At 39.7% G+C, this 20,759-nt stretch overlaps 1 protein-coding gene across 4 annotated transcripts in view; it reads left to right on the top strand.

The window, feature by feature from the left end:
- The window catches only part of Ssbp2 (single stranded DNA binding protein 2), a 249,109-nt gene that overhangs the window by 44,623 nt on the left and 183,727 nt on the right, over positions 1-20,759 (top strand). The gene's annotated exons all lie outside the window — the stretch shown is intronic.

Below are 20,759 nucleotides of genomic sequence, written 5' to 3'. Positions count from 1 at the left end.
TGGAAGAATGGGGGTATGGAAAGACCCAGAGGGCTTAGGAGCCCCACAAGGAGACCATCAAGGTCAGTGGGTCTGGACCCAGGGGGTTCTGCACAAACTGTTGTGTCAACCAAGGACAATGCATGTGGAGAACCGAGACACACTGTTCAGATCTAGCCAGTGGACGGCTCATTCTCCACGGTTGTGGGGACAGTGGGGACTGCCTCTGACATGAACTTTGGTACCCTCCCCCATTTGATTCTATCACTTCCCCTTGGTGAGGAGGCCCTGTGGGTACACGGAGGAAGGGATGTGTGCTATCAGGATGAGACCTGATAGGCTGTGGTCATATGGTGGGGGAGGAGATCTCCCTCTGTCAGAGGTCTATGGGAGGGCAATAGAGCGGAATAGGGAGGTAGGGCGGGAACAGGAAGATACAAGTGAGGGGATAACATTCTGGATGTAATCTAAATAATAATAATAATAATAATAATAATAATAATAATAATAATAATAATAATAATAATAATAATAATAACAACAACAACAACAACAACAATAACAACCACCACCACCACCACCACCACCACCACCACCACCACCACCATCACCACCATCATCATCATCATCCCAGAAACTAGTACCGGTCCCTGCTGATGTAAGGAAGAGGCTCTGAGCCTGTAGCAGTTTAGTCACAACATACATACTCTATATGTGAGGCCAGGGCAGGACAGTGACTGACCCTGAAGACCTTTTAATTTTGAGGTCATGCAGGATTCTTGGCTACACATAAGCTTGTTTGGCTTTTTGTTTTGGCTTTATTTAAGCTCAAATTTAAAGACGTGGATTTTGGCATAATACTTTGCTTTTAGCACAAGATAAAATAACATGTTTGCATTCATATACTAAGACTCTTGTGCCCATCAGGGCCTAGCTAATTGGCTAACCTTGAGCAAATAACCAACTTGCCAGGCTTTGGTCATTTATGTCTTTAAAGTTGGTGGTGGAGGGTGACAGTTCAGCGATGAAACCTAAGCAGTCTGTGTAGTTGTATCCATTTCTAGGTAGGTAAGGATCGACCAAGGGAGCATAGTTACTCAGAGACGGAGACCTGGTATATGCGAACAGTTAGTTGTAAAGTAATATCACATATAATAGTGCATTCTGTGAGTGATATGGAAATAATTATAGCAGCAGTTCTCAACCTGTGGGTCGTGGCCCCTGTGGGGGGTTGCATATCAGCCCGTATATTAGGCATCACATTATGATTTATATAACAGTTCCGAAATTACAGTTATAAAGTAGCAATGGAAATAATTTTATGTTGGGGGGGGTCACCATAACATGATCTGTAATAAAGGGCTACAGCATTAGGAAGGTTGAGAAAACAATGTAGAAAACTTTTCAGTTTAAGGGACTGAACTGACTCCAGGAAGCTTGCTAGTTGTGCATTGGCAAGGGCAGAGGACAGGAGAGATCCTAGTGGTTAGTGCTGTTTGTTTATAACAAGTACGGTCTTTCCTAAGGCTCAGCATTCACTCATCAAGAGTGTCAGTGCTTGAGCTCTTCACACACAAATGCTTTACTACTTTTAAGTTTTACCTGACACTTACGCCTATAGCCAAGAAAGATTTCTTTTTGAGTTTCCAGTAGAAAAGCCAGGAATAAGTAGTGGCAGCTTTGAAATAGACTTACAAAAGTATGCATGGGGCAGAGGTTTAAGCTAATTGTTTTTTATAATTAACTGACATTTAAATAGGCTTATGGTTCTCACATCTGAAAGTATATATTATTATAAGCACACCTCAGGTTTTTCAACTTGAAAAGATCAGTTTATTGTCAGTTATTACTAGAAACGTTTTATAATTAGATACATCTTCATCTAGTCTCTATCTACACACATATCTATCTAGACACACACCTCCAGATAAATATGAAGCCACGACTCTCAATAATAAAGTACTTTTATAAAGTACATATTGTTTCTTTTTCTTGTAAATTATAATTCCTTAGGAGGATTCAGTTATATCTTTCACTTTATAATCACTTTATGATTTTTTAAAGATTATTAACTTAGTAGGTGAATTAAAAAGCCCCACTTATCTTACCAGATTAATATAAATTTCTGAATAATAAAAAGTGTTAAATATGTTTCCCAAGGAACCAAGCACAAGACTCTGTGTGTGTGTGTGTGTGTGTGTGTGTGTGTGTGTGTGTGTGTGTATACATGTGACATGTTCTCTTTAAATATTGTGAGGAAAAAACAAACTAGTAGTGTAGAGTTTTCAAATATAAGTAGGGAATACTGTATAAAACTGTGTGTATATGTCTGATTTTCTATGTAGTGGCTTCTCATTTGATCAAGTGGTAGAACTGACACTGGTGACACCGCGAGAAACTGCTTTCATCACCCTTTACAGAGATGCAGTAGTAAACATGTATTTGAACTAAATGCCAAGTTGCCTACTTGGTTACTTGGTGCCACTAGTAGCTGTGCTGTAGTGGACAGCAGCGCTGTCCTGTTTTCCCTGTGTCTTTTCCCAGCTTTCCCCTGGCTTGTGCACTCCCTTAGGTTCCTGCCCATCTCTCCAGCCTCTACTGCTTAGTTTTCATGCCCAAAGAACTAAAGCAGCTGGAAAGCTTCGTTTAGATACTCAGCATTAATTCACTTTAGACATTAAATTGTTCAGTTCTGTTTGGTGTATTTATTATACAAGGAAATGTAATGAGGAAACAAGTTATTCAGCATCAAATTTTGCATCTTGAATTACAAAGAAAACACTTAAAATCAAGTAGAAAGAACTTGGTTTCTGTTTGCCTTTTCTCTTTTAAGACAAATAAGGAACACAAATCCAGTGCTACCTACTAATAGAAAACAAACTCAGTGACTTAATGTTTAACCACTAGCTGAAAGAGACATTGTATTTAAACACGCATTTTAAACCAGTTTTCACTTTTTTCCCTGGAAGGAACTTCTGATGACATACCACATTCACTGGCCCTCCCTCATCAGCAACAATTGCTACCGTTTATGTCTGTTTGATGTCCTTTAAGATTATCATCGCACACAAGGTGTGTGAGGGTTTTCTTGGTTGCTGGTGCTGCATGCATGCTCTGCCATGACACCATGCGTATGTCTGTCTGTCTCAACCACTTATCAGTATCTTCAAAATAATGTGTGTGTTCCAAAGTCTCACTTTAAATTTAATTTTTAAATCTCCATTAAGTTATTTAATTAAGTATAAGACACGTCAACACTGACAGTTTTGTAATGTAATAGGCAAACTGCCTTACCATTTAGTCCTTAATTAAATATTGAACCACTTTAACAAAGTTGCTTTCACACAAAGAATACTGAATAAGATATGTACAAAGGGAATGAAGAGAAAAGAAAAAAAATCTGTTGTTAAAATGATGAGATTTTCTTCTTAGTGAATGGGGGCGGGGGAGTGTGGGCAGTGTCTGCCCTTATCCCGGGCGTTGGAGCTTGGATGTGTTAAGGTTCAGGAACAGTGAGGATTCCACGTTCTTTACTGCCCAGAAGTTCAATATAAGACTTTAATGGCAACTTGGAATAAATAGGTCACAGTTCTTAGTTGGCTAAAGGCTATTAGGATATTATGTCACTGTTCAAGGGCACATAGTGGAAAAGGGTCAAAAATAAATTCTTGTTTTTATCTCCATATGATAAAATGACAGAAAACTGTCGTGACCCAGTTTGAGCTGGCATTAGAGTTGTCTGACATGGGGACACTGGATTTTGGCATGGAACATTGGCAGAGGATTCATTCTTAGATGTGTGGATGAAAGGGTAAACTCACAGCTTAATTTCAAAACAGTGGCACACTGCATCTCTGCAGAGCATGCCATGCTGGTTTCACACACTTTGCTTTTTAGATGCGTGTCTGAGAGCTTCTCCTGCCGTGCATCTAAACTCATATATGGAATAGGGCGGAGAAGTAGGAAGACGGTGCCAATAGCTCTGTGCCTCTTCCAAATAATGAGAAATCTTTTTATTATTAAAAATAAATGGTATTGATATCTTTTAGTATGCCTTATTAGTTTCATATAACTTTGTTTCTAATTATCCCAATTAATGATAGTTAAATTAAAAATTTAATCTTCTGTGAGCAATGTATTTTTTCTAAAGTTTTCATTAACTGCTATGCAAATTGTTTTCCTAAAATATTTCTGAGGTCAACTAGGCTGATGGAGGAGACTACCTTCAGACTGGCTATGCAGCCCAGGCTGGCCTTGAACTCATGACCCTCCTATCACAGCCTCCTTAGTACTGGGATCATAGGCATATTTCACCAGTCCTGTCTGATGGGCTTGTTTTGGTATTATTAAAGTAAAAGGCCTTAGGAAATAGCCGAGTCCAAAGGTTTAACTTAATTAGAGATACAAAGTACAAAGACCTTAGAATTAGATTGAACTTTTGTGTTAACTTATTTTTATGTAGAACCCTCTTCCTTAATTTCTCCCCCCTGGGAAACGGTTTCTGTAAATGTATTTCGTTCACTTTTCTGTCTAGCTTCATGTATTGGGTTAGGTAGGTTGATGGCGGGTGGAGAAGACATGGCGTGTATGAACCCTGGGATCCTGGACTTGGACATCCCAGGTTTTGTCCGGCCTTCACGTAGGGATGAATTTTCTTTCTTTATTATATAAGCTGGTCAGTGTAAAGCAGCAAGTGAAGGTCAGACCGGACTGATTAGGCCCATCGTATTTAGCAGCACTCTGTTCTACTCAAGGGAGTACATTCTGACATCTTCCATTCTGGTTGAACTACTTTTATAATGTGGTCAAGCTTATCTATTTATTAGTATGTACAGAATATTTACCACAATACAGCCGTTCATTTAGCCACAGTGTGCCGGACGTTACGGCCGATAGTTCTCCCAACCCCAAAGGGTAGCTAGTAGAGCTTCAGTTTCACAGTTTCCTTGTACTCCAGATCTGTAAGTGCATGTATAATTTGTTCTTATGATTCTTGCTATGGAATCACCTGTAATTCATTTTTAAAAGACCTTTGTTCAGTTTAATCTTTTAACAAACATTTAAAATAATGTTTTTATTAATCCTTTGAGAATTTCATATAATGTATTTTGATCATGTTCAACCCCCTTCCCCCTCTTACACCTCCCCTCTCCTACCCCTTCACTCTCTCGTGGCCCCCTGTGGCCCCCCCCCCCCCCCCCCCACCCCGGCTCTGAACACCATTGAGTCTAGTGTGTTGGTTGACTACTTCAAGCCCTAAATGTGGCTTTTCTTTTCTTTTCTTTTTTTTTTTTTTGTTTTCATTTTTTTTTTCCGAGACAGGGTTTCTCTGTGTAGCCTTGGCTGTCCTGGACTCACTTTGTAGACCAGGCTGGCCTCAAACTCACAGTGATCCATGTGCCTCTGCCTCCCAAGTGCTGCCTTGCCGAGTGCTCCACCACCACCAGGCGAATGTGGCTTTTCAAAAAGGCCTTTAGTGTTTGTTATTCCCTCCTTACATTCCTTCCTCTGCCCTGCCCTCCCATCCCTTACTCTAGTTATTAGTCTTCCTTTCTGCTTCCCGTCTCCCTTTTATAGTATTCTGTTTCTCCTTTCTGGAAAGAGCTCCTCCTTCATGTTGGCCCTTCACTAGTCACCTAACCTCTGTGAAACACACACATCCACATATGACAGAAAACAGGAGTTTTGTCTTTACGGGTCTGGCTCCCCTCACCCAGGAGGACTCTTTCCAGTTCTGACCATTTGCCTGCAGATATCATGGTTTTATTTTTCGGACTGCAAGAGTAGTCAGTGCTCTTAACTGCTGATCCATCCTTCCAGCCCCAGCCAGTTTCCTCGTAAAACTTTCAATTAGGATAGTGACGGAGCGGGATAAAAGAGAAACACCGTTTACTTCTCATCTTTTAAAAGTCTTCTTACTGGTTCTATTTTGCTCCTTTACCTTTTCTGCTTTTTAAACTCACGCATTATATTAGTCCCTGGATTAATACTTTTTAGCTTCCTGTTTTGTGTGTATTTTGTCTAAGAAGTGATCAGTTCAACAGGGAGGGATCCTTCCTCAGAACATGACTGCCACTGTCTTTCAGTCCTGGGTTGTCACAGGAGTAAAGATCGCTGAGCATGTAGTGGGCGGGTGCTGGAATAAACATCCCTATCCAGGGCAGAAGTAGTAGGTAGCATCGCTGGTCTAGGAGTTCCTGGAAATTTTATAGATTTTTCTCAAAAAAAAAAAAAAATCTTATCCATCCGTCCGTCCATTCGTCTATATGAGAATTGAAGAATGGCTATCCAAAGTTACTTGAGTTTTGCGAGAATGATCACTCCATCTTCCATTATACTCGGTAATTATTTATTTGTAGTTACTATTTAAATACGTATTATATATTGTTGGCACTGATTTTTCTGTTTTGATCCCAATTCTTCTCAGATTAATACTTTATGCAGTCGTGGTAAGGGCTTTATAGTTGAGGTTAGGTTTTATGCTAGTTTAAGTGGCTAAACCGATGGGCACTGGTATCCATAGCCCAGAAGCTTGGTAAGGCGTAGTTCCTACACTCAGTGGTAGACCTTCACAGACAGGCAGTGCTCCTTTGTTTTATCTTCAAGCTGTTCCTGGACCAGTAAGCTTGTATAGGTTTGTTGGTCTCTGTTTGAAGAATAGCTCTGTCTTTTACAGCAGCTGTGCCGTGGGTTTTAGCAACTGCGTGCATAGTTTGAGCAAAGGCCTCTTGCTGCCTGTGCTGGCTAATTTTTGACAATCACCTTGGAAGAGGGAACCTCAGCTGTGGAATTGTCCCCCTCAGCTTGCTTTATAGCCATGTCTGTGGGGCATTTCTTGGTTCCTGATTGATAAGGGAAGGCCCAGCCCTGGGTGGTGGTCCTGGACTGTATAGGAAAGGAGGCCGGGCAGGAGAACAAGGCATTAAGCAGCATCCCTCTCTGGTCCTACCCTCTGCTCCTGTGCCTGTCCTGATGCCCTTCGATGGAGGACTGCAATCTGCAGGCCGAATACCTATCCCCAAGTTGGCTTGGTCACTGTTTTATCACAGCCACAGAAAGAGAACTGAAGTTCTTGCTCATTCTCACTGTTGCCATAGAGCTCTTCCTGTTGATGAAGGCATTGTTAAACATAGGGTAATTTTGGTATTCTTTTTTTCTTTTTTTTTTTTACTTTTTATAACTGAGTTAGACCATTGTTTTTAAAATTTAGAAATAGGTGAAATATCTATGTTTAAAACTACTCATCAGATGCTTATTGTATATTGCAGACTGCATTAGGCCACCAATTTTGTTGCTTACATGTAATATGGAAGATTAAGAATGCCACGCCACACATCTTACCTTTTAACTACAACCTGATTTCATGGTGCTTTATTAATAGATTAAGATTGCTTTCTTTGTTGTTCATTCATACTCTATTGGTGATTTTCTGATTACTTTTGATGACTACCTGTTTTCTAGTATCCTTAATATTTGAGGAAAAAAGTGTGTTAAAAATAAACTAATCACAAAAATCAGTTGGTAATAAAATTCAATGCGAAGACTAATTTTGTAGAAAATGTTAAAAATTTTTTATTGAAAATTAATTTTTCATACAATAAATCCTGATGATAGTTTCCCCTCCTCCAACTCTCTCCAGATCCTCCCCACCTTCCAATTTATCTATATCCACACTCTTTCTTTCTCTTTCTTTAGAAAACCAACAGACAAAGCAAATAAAACTAGAAAAAAAAGAAAAAAAAAAAAAAAAAGAAAAAGCACACAGCACACAGACTTCCCCCATATAAACAAAATCTATAAACTCTTAAAATTTGAAACTGCGATATACAAGTAAAAGATTAGTAAGATAGAAAAAAAAAAAAAAAAAGACCAAAACAACACGAGGCAAGAATAATTCATTTTGTGTTGGCCATCTACTGCTGGGCTTGGGGTCTACCCGTAAGTGTGGTTAATGTACACAGTGAGATTCACTGGAGAAAACTAATTTTCTTTTGCAAGTGGATGCTAGTTGGAGGTAGCTTCTTGGTTAGGGATGGGAGCATGTGTCTGTTTCCCCCTTGCAGAACTGGGGTCCTGTCTGATTTGAACCTGTGCTAACTCAATGCATGCTCCACATTCTGACTGTTCAAACATCTCTCATTCTCTGCACGTTTGTCCAGTCGTGGGCCTCAGTGTTAGTTCTCATATATTGCAAGACGAAGCGTCTCTGATGATGAGCAAGGCACTGATCTATGGGTCTGGCTGTTAGGAGTCATTTTATTGCTATGTTCCTTTAGCAGAACAATAGTACTTTGTTTTCCTCTAGGCTCATGACCTGTCTAGTCTCAGGTTCTTGGCCACCAGAGCAGGGCCAGGCATGGGTTCTATCTTGTGGAGTGAGCTTTAAGTACAATCACAGAGCAGGGCCAGGCATGGGTTCTATCTTGTGGAGTGAGCGCTAAGTACAACCACAGAGCAGGGCCAGGCATGGGTTCTATCTTGTGGAGTGAGCGCTAAGTACAATCACACAGTGGTTGTTACTCTCATAACATTTGTGCCACTGTTGCATCAGCATCTCATGCAAACAGTCACTGTTGTAGATCTTAGGGTTTGTTGCTTGGTTGGTGGTTACTTTTCTCCCCTGGTATTGTGCCGACTGTTGTAGGCTTCGATCTTTTCTAAACCTACTTTATTTGGGGTTCTTTCATGCTTATACCCCCCTTCCCACCCACCTACCCTAGATAGGAGAGAAAAGAGGCTAATGGGAACAGGAGAAGTAGACCTCATTGAATTCAGTTCCTGGGAGCGATTCTCCTGGTATAGTTAGCAGGATTTCAGCTGACCAGCAATTCCACCGAAGTTGCTGCTGAAACCTACAACAGCAGCCAGAACCCAGGGAGCCCTGAAGCGTGCTCTGGAGCGGTTCTCTCTAGGAGCATCTCAAAGTGGAGCAGTGAACAGCCAAACAATATCAAGACCCAAAAAGCCCCGCCTCCTGTTTTGGACACACACGACACACACACACACACACACACACACACACACACACACACACACCTCCTCTCAGAGTCTGTGTAAGATGTGTTTCAGCTGGCAAAAAACAAGCTCCTGCACGAGGTGGTTTGTCTTTTAATGCATAAACATCACCTGATCTCTCACAAGTCTGTTCCACATCTCACACTTGGGATCAAAACAAAACCATGTTTATATCCACTACATACTGTCTTCCAGTACTCTGAACACTAGCAGGAGGGGTGAAGGCCCTAGTTAGGCACCAGATTAACTTCTCTGTGTTTAGTGACATAGATAAGTGTTGTCTTCAGCAATAAGGCCTTACTATCAGTTTGTGGAGAGCAACCAGTTGCCGTGGCAAGAGAAAATTGTTCGGGAGTTCCATGGGCCCTTTTCGGTCAACAACTTGTTTAGATGTAGCCCATTCCTGGCACCAGAGATTTCATTTGGTGGTGAAAGCTGTCTAGCTGGGGCGTTGCCTTTCCAGTTATTGGGAACCCCGTTTAGATTCCTTTCATATATGTGTAGACCTTAAGAAGCGTCTATAGTAGTAGGTTTCCATATTTTATATGATGAAATTTTAGAAAAATAGTTTTACTTCAGGGGCCAATCATTGGGATTACATTTTGCACTGTCAGCATTTACTCAGTATGTTTGTGTGTGTGTGTGTGTGTGTGTGTGTGTGTGTGTGTGTGTGTGTGTGTGTGTGAGAGAGAGAGAGAGAGACAGAGAGAGAGAGAGAGAGCGAGAGCGCATGTGTTTACATGTGCTCATATGTGTAGAAACCAGAAGACAATTTTGGGTATTATTCCTAAAGTGCTCCCTCCCTCTCTGTTTCTGTCTCTCTGTCTCTGTCTGTCTGTCGGTCTCTCTCTCTCTTCCTCCTCCCTCCCTCTCCCCCCTCTCTCTTTTCCTTTTAGCACAGAGGCTCTCATTGGCCTGATCTTGTCAGGTTGTCAGTCTGTTAGGCTGGCCACGGAGCCTTCTTAGCACTGAGATTACAGGCAGTTGGCTTTAAAAAAAATGTTTCTGGGTTGAATTTAGGACCTTTTGCTTGCAAGGCAAGCACTCCACTAGTAACCTATCTTTCCAGTCCAATATACTTTATTATCTTAATGCATTGTCTATATTTATGGGCTAAATATACAAACAGTGCAGTATTACGTCACATTCCCGTGTGTATTTTTTGCAAACTTTATGTGTTGTTTTGGTGATCCCTAGAAAAGTAGAAAACAACTAGAACTTGCACCCTGCATTACTTTGCTTCTCAAAATCCCCTTATAAGCAGTTCTGAAATCAAGGCCAAAAATGTTTGTGCTGGTATTTATAGTAGTTCATCATTATTTTTACCTGTTTGGGCATAGTATCTTGAAACAATGGTTTTATTTCTTTTGGTATTAGTCTCATTTAAAATAGACCAGGAGGTATTAACAGAGCGTTGAATGTAACTAGACACTAGATTGTAATTGTAATAAATGATGTCATAGCCTGTTGCAATACAAGCCTTCCCAAGAGTATACCTATTTAAATGAATAAAAATGTAAAAATAACCCATTAGATAACTTGGTCTGGAACAATTTTATACTAAATGAAGCTTTTTGTGTGTGTGCTGCTGTGTATGCCCTCCTCCCTCTTATTCTCCTATTGCTTCTATTGTAGTCATTTATCACTTTATCTTACAGATTTGTCAATGAATGATAACTGGGTCTCAGGTTTCAATGGCCTACACCAAGTTTTCCCCTTTAAAGACAGAATATTAACTATGCTGCTTTGTCAGGCTTCTAACTCACAGCGTAGCTCAGGCTGATCTCAAACGTTTGACCTTCGTGTCTCAGCCTCCTGGAGTCTCAAAGTTGATTTTTGACTTGTTTTAAGTAGTTTTTGTTCACGTGTGAATTGATTGTTTACAGTGATCCTCAAGTTAGCTCATGAAACATGAAAGACGCAGAAGGCTCCTTCCTTTCTGTTAAGTGGGATACCTTGTATTTCCCATCAACGCGTCACGAAAGGGAACCTGTGAAGATGTGGTGCCTCTTCCTAGTTTTCACTCTCAACTTGCTTTATTTTTCCTAAGTGTTGCCTAGTGTTTAAAAGCATCAAATGAAGGATGAATTGTGTGGTGATGAGCAGGACCTGCAGAGCTCAGCAGTTTACAGTTTTATCTCCTGTGCTTTTTATTTCTTAGTGTATGAAAATATGAACAGACGACTCCACTTGCGCTCTTCCCCCAGTGTTTTAATGGGCTTCCTTTCAAAACGTGGTATGCTTGGTATCAGAGGAAGCATTTCCAGAGGATACCCGTTAAAATAGTGATCCCAAGAACTAAGGATATGAAGGCACGAGCTGCCACTGTAGATTTACATCTTAGAGAAACCACTTAGCTTGAAAAGCAGCAACTCTAGTAACAAGAGCCCGCCCCAGCTCTTTTTGACGTCTGTTCTTCCTGTGCAGAGAGATGTCTTTGCGTTCCTTTCCTATTATCAGCGAGAGGGATGTTCTTCCTTCGTGTTCTGTATTGATGGCAATGACAAGAAGGAAACAAGTGTTCTGACAGTCGTAACAGGAAGGAGAGATGGGTTCCTAAGCCTTGCAGGACGGGTGAGAAGCTCAGAGATACTTAAAGATCCTTCTGTAGACAGAGACTCCCTAACACCCTGCAGAGGAAGGTTTCAGCGTTTAGGGGAGAGGAGGTAGATTGGAATTTAGTGCCACCAACCATTAGCACTAAGGGAATGGGGTAGAGTAGGTAGGGAGCGTCTGGGAGAGGGTTTGACAGTGACAGAAAAGAGATCAGACTCTCTGCACTCAGCATAGCCTGGGGCACAGATGTCCCAGATGTCTGCACCTACGTGGACATCTTCAAGTTAGGTTGGCCTGCACAGGGCATCCTTATCCTGGTAACTTCTTCCCCTCCAGCAACATCGCTGGGAGATACTTAAATGACCCTGCCACACATGGGTCAGTTTTGTTTAAGATCCATTTATTTATTCATTATGTATACAGTGCTCCGCCTGCATGTACACCTGCATGCCAGAAGAGGGCATTATATCACATTATAGATGGTTGTGAGCCGCCATATGGTTTCTGGGAATTGAACTCAGGACCTCTGGGAAAGCAGACAGTGTTTTTGACCTCCGAGCCATTTCTCCAGCCTCATGGGTCGGTGTTTTAATGTTACTCTTAAGTATTCATCAAAATTTCCTTTGAGATATATATATATATAAAATATTTAGAACATTTTCAAAGATAAATGTTTGTTACTATAAATTTAAGAGGATATAAAATCTTTGGCAAGGAGAACAGCAGCAGCAACAAAAATGCTAATTGAACTTTATCTAATCAGAGAAGTTTCTAGTAATAATTTTAGTCTAAAAAGGAACATTTAGTGAGGCTTGGTGACACACACCTTTAATCGCAGCAGGCAGATCTCTTTGAGATCAAGGCTGGCCTGGTCTACATAGTGAATACCAGGACAGCCAGGGCTATAGTGAGAGACCCTGTTTCAAAAAACAAAACAAAACAAAAATATAGTTTCTCATGGATTGAAAATAACTACAAAAGGGCAACATTAGTAATACCTAAATGTTCAAACTTCATATCCAATTTAAAAGTAAATACTTAAAAGTAACTACTTAAAAGACTGAATCACAATAATTGTGAAAATATAATCCTAGAATAAGAAATGTTAAGTAAAAAATTAAATATATGCTTTTTCAGTTTTATCAAATTGATTTTAGATTTAAGTAATTCTCTCTTAAAGATAGTTTCTATTTATAAAGTAAGCTTCCAAATACATGTGAAAGTGCCATGAATTTAGTAAACACTGTATTTATGTAGGAATGTTATGTGTTTGATTTACATTAAAAATACCCAATAGACCTTAATTTGTATTGATTGAATCCTAGAATTAATTTCTGATTCAGTCTATAAGACATATATTTTAATTTGTGATGTTCATTTTGGTGACATTTAATGAGAATGTAGCAGATAAATGTAGCTCTTTATTTTAATGCACTGACTACTTGAATTAAATAAGTGAGGTTTTTAATTCAATTAAATCTTAACTCAAATGGATTGGGTTAATTATTACTTTTGTTGATACTTGGCTTTGTTACACTCTAAAGTTTTGTTACTCTCTAAAATTTTGAGAAAAATGTCAATTTTCCCCACATGCTTTGAAGAGCATTATTTATGAAAGGATTCAAAGAAGACTAATTAATGTACTTTTGGATTATTCATTGTTCATTTTTCTAAAACAATTGGAATGGTTCCAAGATTAGAAAGTATCACGCAGAATAAATCTGATTTGTACAGTGTATGCTATGAGGGGCATATGCAGTGGTTAAGAATGCTGGTAGCCCACGGTATTGGGCAAAGATTTCTTAAGGCTTAAGTACCTATAACCCCACAAGTTGGGGTTTTAGAAATAGCTAACTACTTGTAAAGTGCAACATCTCTGCGTCTTAACTCAGAAACAAGGTAAGTGAATACAGTCCAGCGGTGCTCCGTGCAATCGTTAGTGGAAAAGCCTCTTCTCTCTTTCCACGAAAGCACAGCAAACATCCTTTGGTGTTTCTGGATAGACTATGAAAATTTGATACAGATCTGGGGTTAGATCCATGTAACTAACCCTGGCATTTCCTCTTTCTAACACTTGTTAGCTCTCTAACTGTATTACAGAACACATTTTCCAACTGTCGACACCTCCCCTGCTTCTCAGCCTCTAGTGACAGCCATTTTACTGTCTTATTGCTTTGAAAGAAATATTGTGTTTTAAAATGAGTGAAAACAGCAGCAGATGGTTTTAATTTTAATACAGTCTAACTAATCATTTTTTCTTCCCTTTGTGGGCTGCAGCTAAAACATCATCACCAACCTTGGATTACTTACGTTTCTCCTATGTATGTCAGACTTCAGCATTTTTGCTGTTCTTCACTATATGTTTAGGCATATGGTCAATTTTGAAATGCTTTTAAGAGAAATATTTGTATTTAGATTCATCAGTTTCACATGTTCTTCTCTTTGCTCAACTACTGTTTGTTCACGGGTTATCTTTGTCTCACTGTATTGCTTCTGTTCCTACGCTGACAGTCACAGCCTCAGACCCAGGGATTCTCCAAGTTCTTTAATGAGAATTTTCATCAGGATTTTATGCTTTACCTCATATAAATCATGGATGTTTTTTGTTGGAGTTTTATCTGAAGTATCCCGGCTTTGGAATACTAATGTAAATGGCATTGGGTTTTTAATTTAAGACATTCCTTGTTTATTGCTACTCTGTAGGAAACCATTTGTCCTTTGATCACTAGCTCTGTATATCCTCCGGCCTCACTGCAGTTACTTATTAGTTACATTGGCTTTTCTGTTTGTCTCTTCCTTATGACTTCTCTTTAGAGATGACTTTGTCATCTGATGATTAAGACAGTTTGATTTGTTTCTAGCTTACTTACGTTAAAAATCATTTTCTTGGTATATTACACTAGCCAGGAGGTCTAGTATAGCATTAAAAAGCAATAGTGGGAGAAGACATCCTTCCTTTGATCATTAGTTTAGTAGGAAACTTTAAATTTTTACCATTAAGAGTGACAATACGTGCAGTAAACATTGAACCCCGACCCAGATCTAGCCAACGGACAGGACATTCTCCACAGCTGAGTGGAGAGTGGGGACTGTTTTTCACATGAACTCTGGTGCCCCATATTTGACTGCGTCCCCTGGATGGGGAGGCCTGGTGGCACTCGGGAAGGATAGCAGGCTACCAAGAAGAGACTTTATACCCTATGAACTTATACAGGTGGAGGAGGTCCTCCTCAGTCACAGTCATAGGGGAGGGGAATAGGGTGAAAGTGGGAGGGAGGGAGGAATGGGAGGATACAAGGGATGGGATAACAATCCAGATGTAATATGAATGAATTAATAAGTAATAAAAAAAGTGGAAAAAAAAGAGTGTAAGTATAATCCACAAGTAGCAGGCAGAGAGAGAGAGAGGTTGAGGGTAGGGGGAGGGCTAACTGGGAATAGCTTGGGCTTTGGAAACCTGAGATCCCTACTCAGTGACACACCTTCTCCAACGAGGCCACATCTCCTAATAGTTCACAACATTTCTACCAATTGTGGACCAAGGATTCAAGCATATGACCTATGGGGGCCTTCACATGCAGTTGATATGAAATCCTCAACCACATTGATGATCTGTGTTCAAATCCCCAGATCTGCGTACGAATTTGTAGCTGATACATGTGCCCATAACCTCACTGTTATGTGTGTTGGTGTGCGCAAAGGCCTCCAAGTTCAGTGAGAGCTTGTGTGTCTGAGGTGTACTTCATGAGAGAGCAAGACAACACTCTTTCTTGACCTCTCCATGTGTACATTTGCACAAACATGTGTATGTATCATGCATACACCCTAAAAATGATCATTATTAGATATAGTTTAGAGTTTTGGTAGGTTGAAAAAAGTCTACTTTTCTTAAATAGCTGAGAGTTGCTTTAATGACTGATGTTTGATTTTTGTCAGATGCTCCTTGTACATACTATGATAATTTATTCGCCCCAACCTATTGATAGTGACAGTTTGTTATTTCAGTTTTAAAGGCTGAACCACTCCTTGCATACTTGGAATGAGTCTCAGTTGTATTATATAATTTCATTTATGCATTGATAGATTTGATTTGCTGATATTTTGTTGCATTTTACTCCGTATTTGGGAGAGATATTGTCTGTAGTTTTCTTAACAATGACTTCGTCTGGTTTTCAATATTTGTGTAATGCCTATTATAAATTAACAGTTATTTATTGGCTTTTATATTATGGAAGAGATTATAGAGAACTGGTATAATGTCTTTGTTAAATATAGAATTTACCATCTTGGCCAGTTGCTTTCTACTTGGGAGAGTGTTGAATTACTGACTCAATCTCTGTCTGTAACAGACATAAACTTATTAGTATTTTTAACTCTTATGAGATTATTTGATGTATTCTGACCTATCTAAGTATTTGTGGGTATTGAATTGTTCATAGTATCTTATGTTATCATTTTAATGGTCATAAGGCCTATCTTGTTTATTCATGGTACGAGGAATTTGGGTTAGCCCTGCTAGAGACTTAAGAATTTTCATTTACTTTTTGAAGCAATTAGATTTTGGTGTTTTTTTTTCCAATTTAATTGATTTCAGATCTAATTTCTGGTAATTTTTTTCCTGCTCACTTTGGATTTAACTTGCCATTTCCCCCACTTCCCTATGATATGAATTTAGCAACTTCTTTTGATGTCCCACGTATTTAAGTGAGGTGTATTTTCATCTTGTTAAGCGTATTTTACAATTCTTCTTGTGATTTTATCTTTGATCATACAATATTTGGAAGTATGTTATTTAGTCTTTAAATGTTTGGATCTTTTCTAGCTGTCTTTCTGTCACTAGTTTCTGATTTTATTTTTGTCATTTGGAGCAGGTAGTGCCTTGTTTCGTTCCTTTAAACCTAGTGATGATTGCTTGATGATGCAGAAAGTGTTACATATTGGTGAAACCCCATGTGAGCTCGAAAAGAAGTGTCTTTTGTCAGAAGAAATAGCTTGTGGTTGTCAGTTATACCTAGTTGGAGAACGGTATTGAATCCAGCTAGGTGCTCACGGATTTTATGTTTGCTGGCACTGCCTATTGCAGAGAGAGTGCTGCGAAGGTCTCCTTTGATGGTGAATTCTGACTGTCTGATTCTGTGTGCAGCACTGTCAGCTCTTGCCTCATGTTTTGTCCCTCCGTTGTTTGTTATATCTTAGGGCACTGACTGCACTGTTACTGTGTAAGGCTCTTCTAAGCAAAACTGTGTATCTCTTCTCTGTCTTTTTCTTAGTTAACTTGTTTATATAATTGAACTTTTAAAAAGGTCTAAATAATAACCTTTGCATTTTATTCCTTTTTTCTTTTTGAGAATTTCATACATGGATACTATATTTTCATCATTTCTTCCCCTCCTTTTTACTTACCTCTTCTCAAATTCATGATCTCTTCTGTAATATTTTCTCTCTCTCTCTCTCTCTCTCTCTCTCTCTCTCTCTCTCTCTCTCTCTCTCTCTCACACACACACACACACACACACACACACACACACTTAGTTGATTTAGTATTGCTCTCACGTGCATGCATTTAAGGTTGACCACTTGGCATTAGATGACCTGCAGTGGGCTTCTCCAGGGAGAAACTTTTTTTCCCAGTCGCAGCAGCCATTGATTGCCTGCAGTTCTTAACACAGGAGTGGGACCTTGTGAAATTTCCTCTATCTGTGTTGGTATGTTGACTCGTGTTGTCATGCGAGTCTGGTTTAGGAAGCCACATTGTTGGGATTTTACGTGAGCAGTGCCCCTGTCATGTCTAGAAGGACTGTCTCACAGCAGGTGTCATGGTCCTTTGGCCTTTTACCATCTTCCTATCCTCTCTTCTGCCATGTTCCCCTGAGCCTTAGGTGTCGGGGTTTTGTTGTAGATGTACTGGTTGAGGTTGAACAGTCGATAGTCACTTGTTCTCTGTATTTGACCATTTATGGATCTGTTTAGTAGTCTCCATCTGCTGGAAAGAAAAGACTTCTTTGATGAGGGGTGAACGCTACAATTATTTGTACGCTTGGCTATTTTGATATTAGCTACAAGTTATATTTGTCTAGGAAAATGGCAATAGCAGGTTGCCCTGTATGGCCTCTGCAGCCATAGGCAGTCAGTTGGGTTTACAGTAGCCGACACGATTTCCCTGGTTAGGGGTATATAAGTCCAATGAGACAGCTGTTGGTTATAAGTGCTGTTATTCCACTGTTGGAATTATCTTGGCATGCTGTGCTTCGTAGCCTTTACAACTGGATAGGATTATCGCTTGCTTTTTCTTTCTTGGTAGCTTTCATAGCACCTCTCCATACCATGACAGCTGGTCCTCAGGAAGTCAATTCTAGACCGGTCATCCAAGTCTCGTGTCTGAAGTGTGTGGTGCCTTCACGACAAGGTCTTAGATTCAAGCTCTTGGAGGAAAGCAAGGGCAGTGGCAATAGCCTATTGTGTTTTGGGAGTCTCTTGTACCTCCTTGACCAACAACTCAATGGAAGGTTTCTGAAGCCTAGTGCTTGGAGCTTTTTGTTAGGCCTACAGTTCTGGAGGGGAACGGTTTCCCCCTCCCTTGTGTGTAATTACATTAAAATTAACTCTGTACCCACACACATTATATATGTATTTTTAAAGTAAGCGTATAGGATTATGTCGCCCCAGGGCATTTACATCCTTGGTATGTATTGTTTATTTAGTTTCTCCAGCACTTACTTTTGATCTCCAAGTCATCTTTAAGTTGTGGGTGTGTTTTCTGTCCTTTCCTCTGTCTCTCTGTCTCCATCTCTCTCCCTTCTCATCCCCCTTCCCTCAAGTTTCTGCTCAGGAAACACTCTGGGAAGTTGAGCTCTTCTGTTCCTGCCTCTTTACCTCTAGTTTTTTTTGGGGGGGGGGCGGCAGTGACCTCACTTATTTTCTACATCCAAGAATCCTTTTTTTTTTTTTTTTTAGTTTGCTTGTTTTTTGCCGTTTGTTAGGATAAAATGATGTTTGAGTTCCTTATATGTGGGACTGGAAACAAGACACTCCATTGGCAAACTTTTTATGCCTTGAGGGCACATTAGCTTTATGACTAGGTTTCCTGTCAGTCTCATAGAAAGGGAAGAATATCTAAAATTTATCTCAGGCACAGTAGACTTAAAAAGGAGATTATTTATTGAGACTAAACAAACTTAAGAAACAATAGAAGATTATAATTTGTTGCCTTCTATATTAATTATGGACTGATTCTGAATAAGTTTTGCCACATTCTATCTTTACACTTTACCCATTGAGTTGTGAAGATTAATGGGGGTACTTTTCCTTCCTTTCCTTTCTTTCCCCCTTCTTTTTCTTTCCTTTTGCCACTAATACTGTTAGGTGTCAACAAACTTGCTAACTTTGTACAGATAATAATTACTTTAGCCTCAAAAAAAAAAGTGGTAAACTCTGCTCTAGTTATGAATTTACATTAGTCCTACAACAGAGATCCAGCCCTCACTGAAGCCTTGGTTTCTTATTCTTTAGAAGAGTTGCCCTGCAAGTGTCTTACAGTCTCTGCTGCTGAAGGGGTTAAGGTGTGGTTTGGTGTGTGTGTGTGTGTGTGTGTGTGTGTGTGTGTGTGTGTGTGTGTGTGTGTAGAATAATTTTCCAGGGCTCCCAGCTATGTGCTTATCCTGATGTTTTGGAATTTCCATTGTATTTCTCCTAGATATTAGTGGGGATACTACAAAAGGCTGCTTATTAAGAAATAGTCTCTGCATATGTCTGTAATTTGATCTGCAAACGATTGTGCTATTAAAATTTGCAGATGTTATAGGGCAGTCAGTTAAGGAAGAAAGACTTTTGCTAAATTATTTTAATTGTATTCTTAAATTATATTTTAATACACAAAGAAAACACTGAAATGGCATAGTGATCTGATTAATACCATGAACTTATAATAACACATTTTCTATTTCAGTGACTTTATAATTGTCAATATTAGTATAACATCCCTTTTGACTGTTTTTGGGATAAAAGTACACTTTAAAATTAGAGTGTTGATTAGGTTAAAAGGATTCAATTAATATAGGATATAGAAATGACCTGTGCTGAAGAGCTGACAGGTAGGGGAGTGTATAAAGAATGCATGTGCTTAGAGCTTGCACTTGATTTCAGATAAGTACTTTTTTTTTTTAATCATTTATTGCTTGCAACTCTCCTTGTTTTGTCTGTCTTTGCTAAACTAGCTGACAAGGAGTCAGTTGGACGTTGCTTGACTGTTAGGGCAAGGTGCTTTCCATACTATCCTTTGCGTTTGTTTTTGAGAATTGGTTTCTCTGTGTAGCCTTGAGTGTCCTAGACTCGTTTTGTAGACCAGGCTGGCCTCAAACTCACATAGATCCATCTGTCCCTGCCTCCGAAGTGCTGGGATTGGAGGGGTGCGCCTCCACACTTTGCCCATATTGGTCCTCAATGAACAGGACGGAACTGCACAGACATGCTGCTTTGGAGACACAATTGATCTTGTTTGGGGGGGGGGTGCAGGTGGGAAGATCAGTGAAAACTCTGTTAAAAGTTGCCGTAGGCTTAACTTCCATAGGTTGAGTTTGTCACTGTGTTCTTTACTTGATTGCAAAGTAACATTTGTGGGCAGTATAATTTGACAGGTATGGAGTCCTGACATTTTGTAGGATTTTCCTAGATACAGGGGACCAAGCTTCAAGACTCCTGCTTCCTAGTCTCAGCTGCTTGCTAATTGTGAAGAAAGGTATTTATTCCCTCTGGCCATAGCTCAGTAAGAAGTAGATCATCTCTTTTCATAGTTAGCAGGGGCAGCCTGAACTTCTGCTCAGTGTCTAAAACGTCTACAACACACCCAACTTCAACATTCCCTTTTTCACTTCTTCAGTGATTGTAGAATTGCCATTCTTAAACCCCAGAAGACCATAGTATTTTTGGTTTTTAAACAAAGGTGTTGAATTGCTTTTAATTGATGATAATGATGATGATGATGATGAGGTTTTGTATATGGTGCATGTGCCATCACATGTATGTGGATGGATGGATGATAACTCTATGGAGTTGTTCCCTCTTTCAACCTTTGCAAAAGTTCTTAGGATTGAATTTAGGTCAGCAGGTTGTGTGGTACATGCCTTTACCTACTACTGACACATCTTGTCGTTCCTCATCTTATGACTAACTCACTCTCATTCTCATATTCTCTCTCTCTCTCTCTCTCTCTC

This window comes from Acomys russatus, chromosome 30 (assembly GCF_903995435.1).
Source record: "Acomys russatus chromosome 30, mAcoRus1.1, whole genome shotgun sequence".
NCBI classification, from domain to species: domain Eukaryota; kingdom Metazoa; phylum Chordata; class Mammalia; order Rodentia; family Muridae; genus Acomys; species Acomys russatus.
This window is presented reverse-complemented; position numbering and strand designations above follow the sequence as displayed.